Source organism: Pan troglodytes, chromosome 13 (assembly GCF_028858775.2).
Source record: "Pan troglodytes isolate AG18354 chromosome 13, NHGRI_mPanTro3-v2.0_pri, whole genome shotgun sequence".
In the NCBI taxonomy this organism is placed as follows: domain Eukaryota; kingdom Metazoa; phylum Chordata; class Mammalia; order Primates; family Hominidae; genus Pan; species Pan troglodytes.
The window spans coordinates 81,683,152-81,695,664 of record NC_072411.2 but is presented as its reverse complement, the minus strand read 5'-3'; the positions used below and the strand labels follow the sequence as shown (position 1 = coordinate 81,695,664).

General features: G+C 34.9%; 1 protein-coding gene across 4 annotated transcripts in view; it reads left to right on the top strand.

Moving 5' to 3' along the window:
* The window catches only part of ZNF385B (zinc finger protein 385B), a 420,705-nt gene that overhangs the window by 201,111 nt on the left and 207,081 nt on the right, over window positions 1–12,513 (top strand). The window lies entirely within an intron of this gene.

The following is a 12,513-nucleotide window of genomic DNA, read 5'->3' as shown; positions in this document are numbered from 1 at the left end:
ATTACAGGCGTGAGCCACCGCGCCCAGCCTTCATGAGATAAATTTTTAAAATAATTGCTCTCCTTGATGAAAGACAGCAACTAAAACTGAGTGCTAGTAGGTGAATGGTTATCATTTTTCCATAAAATCGTAAACCTGTAGACAACTTGAGGGATGACTGATAATACACTAAACATAAATGAAGAATTAAAATTCAGTTAAGCAATTCCGGTGTCCCTAAGGTACTCTGATATTTTTGTGTGTAGCTAATTGGTCAAACAATAATGAAAACAATAACTTAAATATGTGTAGCAATTTATGGTTTCAAGTACCATCATATTTAGTTGGTTTGATCCTCACACCGTCAATATTACAGAAGTTCATGCAAGGTGAGTAATTGGCCTTAGGCAAAGACAACTAATTAATATTAAAGACAGAATTGAAAGATACCTTGTTATTTCTCTCTCAGTTAAGTCTTTTAACCGTCAAGTAAGGAGAGAAGAGGAAAATCAAAACTAAAATGATAGAGTATCTAAAAGTTAATGGAAGGGAAAACTTCTTATTAAAAACTGTGCTCCTCAATGATTTTTAGTATTTAATAAAAAACAAAAATTGAAAATAAATGAGCCATGTATGCATCATAAAAACTAGAAAAAGTTTATCAAAGTAAAAGAACTTGGAAGCAGACATTAATAAAGATAAAAAGCAAATATTAGTGGAATGGAAAACAGAAGAAATAAAAATAAAGCAAGTATTTTAAAAAGCAGCTGATTCTTTTGGGGGGGATTCACTTAAATAGACACCCATGGCCAACCTGATGAAGGAAGAATTAAGGAGAGTACAAATGGAAAACATCCCAGTTCCATCTAACCTTCCAAAAACAGATAATCCTACTGCTATTCAAACTTGTTAGAGAAAGAGCCGGATGCTCAGTTCTCCAACTCCTTTTATGAAATTAGCATATACTTAATATCAAGCGCCTGGTAAAGATGCTGTATTAGTTTGCTAAGGCTGTGGTAATAAAGTACCACAGACTGAATGCCTTAACCAACAGAAATGTATTTTTTCAAAGTTCTAGAGGCAAGAAGTACCCACTGCACACCAAAAAAAAAAAAAAAAAAAAAAAAAAAATTACCCATAAACTATAACACAGACCTTTAAAGAAGTCCCTCTGGATCTGTTATTCACACCAGCCACTTATCTTTTTGATATTTCTATTCAGAAGGATTAGCAATTTCTTCTGCCTTCAGTTAGCTGCATTGCTGGGCCTGTGATAGGCAAACTTTTGTATATACCACAGCTTCCTCCACTTGTGGTTACCTTTCTCCTGTCCTTTCATGCAATGGATTGCTACTTTGCAAGACAATCTGAAACTGCTGTAATTCCTCCAATAATGAACATCTGCTTCACTAATAACAAATCTATATCCCACACCTGTTTATATACTAGCTTAGTATTTAATGACTTTTATTATTAAAGCCAAATCACAGTGGTTTTTAAAAAGTGACTTTAATGCCAAATCATAGTACTTCTTTTTAAGTGTAAGTTTTCAAAACCATTTTTAAATGGCAATTAAACTCAATACACGGTATATGACTCAAAAGTGATGTCATTTATGTGATTCAAAAATGATATCACTCAACTGAGGGAACAATATGAACAGCTATGACACAAGTTCATGCACACACTGATAGCGACCACCACAGTCGTGAATACTTCCTTGTGGGTAGTTATTATAAGACGCAAATGATTATGGATGCACACTGATTTAGAGCTCTGAAAATGTGTCTGAAAAGTCTTAGATTCTAATTAATATGTCAATAAAACAATTTATAATGGATATTATCCTCATCCTAGATGTTAGGGTAACCTAATAAGGTAGAGCAATGGTTCTCAAAGTGTGGTCCCAGGACAAGTAATACCAGCATCACCTGGTATATTAGACAGGGTTCTCCAGAGATACAGAATCAATAAGATATAGATGTAGATATCAGATATAGATATATGAGGGGGATTAAGGGAATTGGCTCACACAATTATGGAGGCTGAGAAGTCTATGACAGGCTGTCTGCAAGCTGGAGACCCAGGATGCTAGTGGCATGGCTCAGTTCAAGTTCAAGGCCTCAGAACCCGGGAATATACATATATTTGATGTATCTATTGAATATGCAAGAGGCCTGAATTTCATAATGGCAAAAATAGGCCTTGGTCTCTTTTGTAATTGTCATCCTTAGCCATTTCTCTTTCTTTGTTCCCTTTGCTTTAAATTATCCTGTTTTCATAGTCCTTCCCCATTTTCCTTTTACCAACTTAGATTCATTTCCCTTTTACGGTTTTCTGAAACTTTCTCTCCCTCAGTTTTCCTATTTTTAACTTTTTAACCTTGCTTTAACCAAAATAAAAGTACTAGTCATGTTAACATTGAATCTCCAAATTAAGGAATAGAGAAATATAGAAATATGAACAAGTACCGATAAAACTTCACTATTAGGACTCTGGGAAGCTAAACTGCTGTACTCTGTCATTATAACAAGTAAAAGATAGTATCTATTGGAGGATAATATTAAAACAATTGCTAAAATATGCTAATATTTGTGCATGTCATTTTACTTTCTATTTTAGAAAACATAGTCTCAGAAATCACGTTCATCTCATTGGCTTTAGTGCTGGCTTGCATGCTATGTATTCTTCTTTTGGGCCCAGACAAATTTTCTTTTTTAAAAATTGTTAACACACATGCCATAGAAAAATAACAAGAGACGAGGTGTTCCTTTGTTGAATGTTCACTGTAATATCCTTATTGCTTAAAAACTGTAAGGCTTGTTCTTCTCTCAGGAGAAGCCTATTTCAGAAATAATTATCTTTGTATTGGAGTCAAACAAACAATCCATCATGAAACTGAAATATCATTGGAGGTTCAAGCTTATAGCACCAAATAATAAATATATCTGTATTTTCTTATCATTGGTGAGCCATGTATGCATCATAAAAACTGGAAAAAGTTTATCAAAGTAAAAGAACTTGGAAGCAGACATTAATAAAGATAAGCAAATATTAGTGGAATGGAAAACAGAAGAAATAAAAATAAAGCAAGTATTTTAAAAATACTTTGTGAATTGAGTAGAAAATTTTACTTGGGAATTTTAAAGAAACAGCATGATCAATTCAGAATTTACATCTCAAACTCCAGTGAAGTAACTTACTTTTCCATAATTTTTGTTGGCTCTGTAGACTGAGGAGGCAACATCTACTGACAGTCACTGTATTGTTTGTTAGTTTCAAATGAGGTACACAGTGAGTGAGTGGAGTCAGGCCAGTACTCCAGCAGACTTAGGATACAAGGAGGAGTTTGTGAAGGCTCACACTCAATCTGCAATAAAACCGGTGGCAGGTTAATGTACCTCTCAGCTCCTGATACATTTGTTATACAGAAATTATAGACCGGCTGACTTAACTATTGCTAAGAAACATGCTTCTTGGTAAGTAGCATAATTTACAAATGTTGATTTGTTTTAAAATGATAGGAGATACACATATTTGGCTTTTGTTGTAATTTTCCAGAGTTATACAGATTTCATACAGTGCTGGGCAGTGTTGTGATTAGTATTATTTGTCCTACTAGATTTTTAGGTGACAAGGTTTGGCAATTTAGAATAATCTTGGAAATGTGTATATAAGTTAAAGAAGCAGTCATGATCAGTATTTGACCTGTATTTTTTAGTTCCATTAAAATCAGCATAACATTTTTGGGTTTATTCAGTAGTTGTTAAAGACAATAGAGTCTTCATGATCTAAGTGTTAGCACAACTTCTTGTTTAAAATATTTTGGACGTCTATATGTTGTTAAATGCTCTGATACGTATTCTAAAAAGGACTGGTTCTATGTGATTATTATAATACTTAAGATAAATGGAAATCCCTAGATTGTCAGTTTTAAAATTAGTTTCAAGTAGTGGAACAATGAAAAGGTAAAATTTTAATATGCTGTATATTTTTAGTAATATTCATAATTGTATATTATACAACATAAAATATTTTTAAATATAACATTTGCATGCATTAGTCTTAATAGAAATCTGACAAACCTTTCAAAGAAGATGATATAGGAAGCTTTCTCATTTTATAAAAGAGCATAATAAGAATTTCATTGGAAAATATATAAATGTTTTAAAAATGCATCATTGATAAAATGCTTCTTTTACTATCAAGTTAATATTGTAAAATACTAGTGAAATTTCAGGGCTTGGATTATTTATTTGGAAAACAAACATTTTCGTAAGAGAATCTATTGGTAAGTACACACTGAGTTGAGGAATTTTCCAGTTAATAAAGGCTAAACAGATATCTGAAATCTCCAGGAAATTTAGGTGAAAATATATTTTATTGCAATGATTATACTTCGAACAGTTGTGAACACTACCTCATGTGTGAGAACAATTTCAGTCTTTATTTTGGAGGTATAAAGAATGTCACTATTTTGGCCAGGCATGGTGGCTCGCGCCTGCAATCCCAGCACTTGGAGAGGCTGAGGCAGGCGGATCACCTGAGGTCAGGAGTTCAAGACCAGCCTGGCCAACATGGTGAAGCCCCATCTCTACTAAAATACAAAAATTAGCTGGCTGTGGTGGTATGTGCCTGTAATCCCAGCTACTCAGGAGGCTGAAGCAAGAGAATCACTTGAAGCGGGGAGGCGAAAGTTGCGGTGAGCTGAGATTGCACCACTGCACTCCAGCCTGGGAAACGAGTGAAACCCCATCTCAAAAAAAAATAAGAATGTAACTATTTTAAGGAATGTTTGATAACCTATTGGGGATATAGTAAACATAACTATATTAGTAGCTTAAATGATACTTTTACTTTTCAGTGTATTTAAGTAATTAAAATATTAGGTCAATCTGCACAGAGAAAGTCTATAATTGATTATGTATTTGCAGTTCAAGTTTTGCCTTAATTTCAAGCCCACTATTCTACTTGGTAACAGTATTATAAGTAAAGAAGAGTACTAGTCTAGGAAATAGGAGACCCAGGTTTTCATCGTGGCTCCTCAAGACTGCTTCTAACCATTGGGTCATTTCCTGTATAAAATGATTTCTTGAAGTTTTACTCTATTTTTGCAAATCCACTTCTGCCTTCTTGGCTTCCATTATCCTGTGATATTGGCAACACTGTATACCTGTGTAAAATGCATCGGAGATTTTAAACAAGGACAGTCTTTTCACATGGGAACTCCCTTTAGGTCATAAGGTTCAATGCCATTGGTGGGGAAATAAGTGATGTTGGTGATTTAGGAGAATGATCCCAGCCTCTGGAAAGAGCACCTACGCTTGTGTGAAGTGTTCACCATTTTGTTTATCATTTACCAAGGTCCTGAGACATGCATGTTTCATGACCTTCAAAGAAAATTCTGACCAATACCCACCTTGAAGATACATATTTTTTAAAAGGGATCCTGCAGTTGAATTCATCTATGCAGTAGCTTCTCACATGCAAAATCATAAAATATTTTCATACCATATCCATGACCTCTTCATTTGCCCAAGGTTTCCTCCCTTTGATTGAAAAATTAAGGTTTGCAGACTTGAGTTTGCAGACTTGCCATTTCACTGTGGTGAGATGGCAAGGCATGAGCTTGAGATGATGGGAGTTCAAAACCCTTCTCCTCCACTTCCAAGTGGTTTCACGAAAACTACTTGTCCTTTCTGCACTCACTTTCTTTGTAAATAAGGATACCAATATTAAAGATTGCTGTAACGATTAAATAGGTAATATTAATAAAGTGTCAAGTGTAATACTTTAACCAATAAATGGTAGACAATTATTGTTGTCTTACTAAATTATTTTATCAACTGTCTTATTAATTTATCAACTGTTTCTATTTGGATTCATAACACTTTCTAGGATTGCTGAAACTGTATGGGTTTTATAAAGTTATTTATGTCAATGTTCCAGTAAGATGAGTGAATTATTTTCCTGTGTGAATTTAGAATCAACCAGATCTAACTTTAAATTATAGTTGTGAGCTATAATTACTTCAATGGTTAAGACCATTTAGGCCTGGAGGAGTAAAAAGTTATATTTTGCAGTGCATGTGAAAGAAGTGTTTGTGAATTCATTTCTGCCTTCTATTCATATCTTAGTTAAAATGAGCCACGGTTTTGAGCAGTTTCTTTGGAACGTTACATAAACTTACTTATTCTTGGCCACATAGCAGTTGGGAACACGCAAACAGGCCTGAAAGGAACCAAACAGCAAATTCTTTACAAGCAGGAAACCTAATATTTACACAATAATAGGGTGATGGCCACTAAGGTGGCTTATGACTAAGTTTTCTTGTTCATCATGAATAGGAGCTAGCATCTTTTCTTCAAATACTCGTGTTAATATGTTCAACGGGACTGGACTGAAGTACAATTGTGACGCAGGCGTTTCAACACCAGAGGCTCTCCGCTCTTCCCCTCCCCTGCCCCAATACAGAGTGACCTCCCATTCTTCTCCTTTCCCTTATCAAACTGGCTTTCTGAGCTTCTATTTTACACCAGGATACAAATGGCTTGTTGTGGTTCATCAACGTTTTCTATATATTTGCATTTTAACACACTGAAAAACTTTAAGCTAAAAATCTAAAGCTCTAAGCCCATACAATTGTAAGCAATAAGAGTGACTTGAAAGGTTTTGGAGAAACATAGAGGTATAATATCTAAATCATACATATTCATTGCTCCCAAAGGGCAAAAAAATTATTCTAAGGAGCAAAAACTTATTCTTTTTATGTATGAGCACAGATATACATATGGTACATAGATATATGGTATATCTGTAGTATTAAAATTTCTTGGGAGACAAGTATGAAAAAAATGTCTAAGAAGGTCCCTTAGGAGAGCAACAATGAATAAAAAGGTTGAGAAACACTGCTGTAGATGAGGGTATCAAAGCACTCTATGATCCTGCAGAGTATGAATTTTTGCTGAATTGTTTTTTAATGTTTTTAGTAGGAAGGAACTGATGCCTGATTTAGTACTTATATTTGACACCAGTATTTATGTTTTAATACATCAAATATGATTAGCTGCTGTGCCATTACCCTTTTTAGTTTTAGTAGGAAATAAAGAGGAAAGACTTGAGGACAAGATATACTTAAATTTGAATCCAGCTGTACCTCTTACTTGTTCTGTGACCCTTGGCAAATCACTTACCCTCTTTAAGCCTCAGTTTTCTTCTCTTTAGTTTACTTGGGAATCAAAATGCTTACCTGATGGAATTCCAATGTCATAAAGATTAATAGAAATAATATACATAAAACTTTCTGCAAATTGCCTACTGTATAATAAATACATGCCCATTAGTAGCTATAATTTTATTTGTTGTATCTTTTTACATCAATTACTGGTTTAAAACTTACTATAGAAAAAGAAATCTAGATTTAGCAGGTAAAGGTATTATCCATGAAGGGCAGAACTCCCTCTAAGACAAATGTTAATCTATTTATAAAAATAAAAGATAAACTTCTAATATTTCTTTAAACCAGTAACCAAACCTATTAACATAAATAAAAAACAGAATAAAATCCAAATTAACATATCTAGACTAATATAATCTCTGTTAAATGTTGAATAATTGTCTGGGCTATTCTATTGAAATACATTTTCTTTAAATACTACATTGCACTGAGCTGTAAAGTAATTGTTTTATTCCCCTAGAACCATGACTCAGTATTACTTGGAATTCCCATCTGTTTGTGACATCACTTTTGCCTCGAATGTTATTCCCTTACTGGGTAAACATATTTGCCTTTAGATTTCATGACATGTAATTGTAGGATAGATGAGTTAATTGAAAGGAAATAGTATTTCTTCCGAGGATTCACATGGAGTTAGTCCAATTTAAGTATTAATGCAACTCTGTGGAAAATTTTGTTTCTTTAAAAGGAGGGTCCACAATTTACCCTACCTATCTCTCTCTCTCCCTCTTTCTCTCTCTTCCTGTTTTTTTCCTCCAAGTACTTGTTCTGCTTTTGTGATTTGCTCTTAAAACCCTAACCTATTAACATGTGTTCAGGGTTTGTTTTTTTTTTTTTTTTTTGCTTTCTTTTCTTTATAAGATTAATATTTAATACCTCTAGAGACAAAACTCCAGTGGAGAAGGGAAGTGCTTCAATTGTATGCATTGTTATGGCAAAATACCATAAATGAGCAACTTTGATATGTATGATATATTTTCCATTGCCTTTTCAGCTTATCTTCTATTTTGGTAATTTATCTCCTCCACAGTGTTTTCACTTTTCTGTACTACAGGTCATTAAGGATGAGTAACTGTAGAGTAGTATTCTCCATGCCAAAGTGTGGCTTTGTAATTCTTGACTTGACAACAGAAAATATAGGATTTTGAGAAGCAGGGTTAAGAGAATACTGTATGTAGGCAACACATTTATCCAGCAGAAGTAGCCCACAAGTAGTGGAATCCAAAAACTACCCATGATACAATTATTCAAAACCTTTCCTAGCTTTCCAGAGAGTTGAAACGGCAGAGTTTTCCAGGGTAGACAAACATCACATTTCAAAAGCATGTAAGAAATCAAAGAGCCTCATTTGGAATAAAATATATTGGCTCAGATTCTGTCTCCATATGCCTCAAAAATCAAACTGCAAAAGGACTATGGAAGTTTTGACTTTAAAAAGCCATTAGGCTGCAAGTTGGGTTAAGAATACACGCATACTAAATGACATCCCGGAAGTTGGGTGCACTATAGGTAGTCTCTAATCCATGTAGCATTGTCTTAAGTTTACTTAATGCCATTTCAATGAAAGAATCTGAGTTTTTAAGACAGTAAGAGGCAAATGTTTTAGCAGATATTTGAAATAGAGCTCCTTTGAGAACCTCCCAGTGAAATAATTTCCCCAAACCTGGAAATCTAAAAGTGCCATCCCCAAGAGGTTAGAATGATGTTCACATACTTGAACTTGGAACTAAAGTATCATGAAGAGTTAATATGGTATTCTTCATTCCTATTTATTTTAGTTAAGACAGGGAAAGTGACTTAATCAAGATGTCTTATCTAGGAATTTTTGAATTAAAATACAGTCTTCTTTCCAAACATTTATTCTGCTTCCCTCTGTTCCTACGTAGTAGGCTGGACAAGAGCCCTGGCCCATGTGACAGGCTCCTATCCTCCTGCACTCGAAGGGGGTAGGGGGATAGGAAATAGGGGACCTAAGTTTTCATCCTGGCTTCTCAAGACTCCTTCTAACCATTGGGTCACTTCTTTTATGAAACTTCTTAATGTTTTACTCTATTTTTGCAATTCCACTTCTGCCTTCTTGGCTTCCATGATCCTGTCATGTTGGAGACACTGTATACCTGTGTACAATACGCAGGATATTTTAAAGAAGGACAACCTTTTCACATGGGATCTCCCTTTAGGTTAAGATTCAGTGCCATTGGTGAGAAATAAGTGATGTTGGTGATTTAGGAGAATGATCCTAAATCCATCCGTTGATTCTGTTTGCACCTCTGTCACCAAATCCAAGGTCTTTCCTCCTGTGAAATATACTAAAAAATTAATTGAGGCAGACCCGTAACCCTTCTCTATTAAAACTGTTTTTGTTTCTCCTTACCATTGTGCATCTCTATGTCTTTCTCTGGAAATATTTCAAAATAATTTGGAGAAACATTGTCAACTATTTTTCATTCCTTTAGAAAGATTAAAGTGGCCTTGGCTAGTGTGGGGAAGGCACTGGCTCGTCTGAGTTTGTTCACTAGCTGCGGTATTGTTAAATGAGTGAACACTTGTCACTGCTGCTCGTTGTCCTTTTTTTCTCCTTTATAACTCTCTTGGGCCTTTTAGGGTACTTCAGTGTGGTAGAAGGAAATAGATGGCTTGATAATTGATTTGTTCATGCTATATTGGTTCTATGTCTCTTATAAAGTAGCAGGACCTGATTCTATTGTATGTGGTATCAGTCAGAGTTTTGACTGAACACTGAAGGCATAAACAGCCAGATTTTCAATTAGAATTTAAGGACCTACTTACAGAGATGTGGACAGGTTTAGGGGAGTGAGTAGCTGATGTTAAGGTACTTATTGACCTGCCATAAGTCTCCCCATTCCTGAAAAGGAAGGGGAGGTAATGGAGTTGCCTATGTTTATTAAGAGCTGAAACTGGAGGCTGTATGGAAACTACTCAACAAGAGCTGTTCTTCTAGAGAGAGGCCATTGCCAGAATGCAGGCACAGAAGGAACTCAAAAGAAATACCCTGACTTCTCTCTTCTGTGCAGCAGTAGTGCATGGGGTCTAGTGAGGGAGATCTATTGGCTCCTAAAAGAAATGGTCCCAACTTGTCCTTTTGCATTTTGATATGCTTTTTGATGATCTCCTGATGTTCTATGACATCAGCTGGCATGTGTCACAGCCAGCCATGAACCTGTCTATAGCAGCACCAGCTCCTAGTTCTGAACTCAACTGTTTTCGTTCTTCTGTGCATTTAGAACAGAGATAACCATTACTTTAGTCAATTACTTAAAAAATTTTTATTGAGCATAAATTATGGGCTAAGTACAATGTTAGGAAGGCCCCAAGGATATCAAAGTGAACGAAGCAGGAAAGAACCCTGTCCTTAAGCAGTTTACGTCTCAATTTTTTTTTCCCTGCCTAAACTAAGACTTTAAGAACTCAGAGACTCTTCTAGAAATCCTTAATCTTCTGATGATTTTTTTTTTTGGTGCTTTGCTCAATTCTAAACAATTGAGATGACCAAATCAATAGGTAAGGTATTTATTTATAGTACTCTATTATGTATCGCTGTCATTCATTCATTCAAAAAATTACTTCTGATCATCTACTATGGTTAGTATATGTAGAAATTGATAAATTAGTAAAATATCTTAGGGTTTAGGGTTCTGCTCATCTAGCTAAAAGCAGATATGCAAATAACTACAATGGCAAAGTGTCAAGAGCAAGGGACTAGCAAATGATTCCATTGTTTTGGATGAGGGTGACTAAGAGTTATGGTAATAACCATAACACCCAATTTCCTGGCTGCTCAGACGAGCAGTTTAAAGACTCACTGCTAGTAATGTGTGCTTTTATTTAATGGGAATCCCGTAAGTACTCACTTGTAAAAAGCAGGGTTTCCCAGAATCCATTGGCACAAACTGTTCAACTCCTTGACATACACACAGAACAATTCGGTCACAGTGTTAACACTGTTTGGGATAAACTATGTGACTGTGAATTAGGGAGGTCAGAAGAAAGTATGTTTTTAGACATCATTGGATGCATACTTTTTATTCATCCTATAGCCTATACTTTAGAACCATACTCATTGAAACTGTGAAAAATGAAACCACATCATGAAAAAGTTTTCCTAATAATAGCATTATTTGTGTATCTTAACGGTAACTATGGACTCTTTATAGCTGCTTAGGAAATAGCTCTTGTCATGTTTCCAAATCTATATCTTAAAATGCTTTGTCTAGACAAGAGTTTGCTGATCCTCTGACATATTTAAAATGGAGCTCAGTTCTGTTTTTTAATCTGGGACTAAAAATTTTCTCTGGCAGTACAGTTTTGGCACACAATTTGGCTCTTTCTATCTTCTCTAAGTGACTTTTTGATTCTCTTTTCCGTTCCGTTGTTTTCTGGAGAAAAGGTGTCCCTGATAAAGATAAGGGAAATGAATCTTAGCCATTTTCCGTTAGGAGCACAATCTTCTTCAGGTTCACCACAACATCCACAGAGACTGGATTCATACCTTAGCTCTGACTTTGTTAACACCAGCTCATCATACAGATGGTTTAGTACTCAGACACCAAGGAGGTCTCTGCAAGGCAACATTCAGATTCTCCTCATCCACTTACAGATCCATATTTGGAGGTTCTCATAAAAATCAGTCTCGGGGACTGTCTTATTGGAATTTGGGGTTTTATTTTTAAAATATTTTTATTTGTAGTGAACTAGGTTGAGTGTTTATATACTGTAGAATGTACAGTATATTCAAGTAACTGGGAAACAGTGTAAACTTATTTTTATATAGTATGTTGGTTATATTTTAAAATATTATGCGTGGTGTGTTTTCTTTTGTCTCCAGACAGCTTTTCCAGTGAAGGACCTTTAAATGTAAAGCCATTTGTCAAATTATTAATCTAAAAAAGTGAAACAAATATCTTATTTTTCCTGTTTCTGGACTTTTTGGACATTCTCAGTGTTTGTTGATCAACTTTCTTTTTCAGATGAACCATTGAATGAATGCACTGCTTTACGTTTATTGATCCCTCACCTGAAAATATATTATTGAACATTTTGTTTCAAAATATAGCATATACAGTATTGAAAAATAAGTGTATCCTGTGTCAGTTACCTAATTTGAAGGCAACTTGTGTGATTTTACCCTTTTGCCAGATTTTCCTTACGTGGTTAAAAAAAAATCTTGGGAGAATACATGTATTCTGAAGACATTAAAGTCAGAATTATTTAAACAATTCTATGTCTGTCTCTTATATTATGCAGTTAAGGTAAGTCATGTCCTTTCTTCGAGTAAT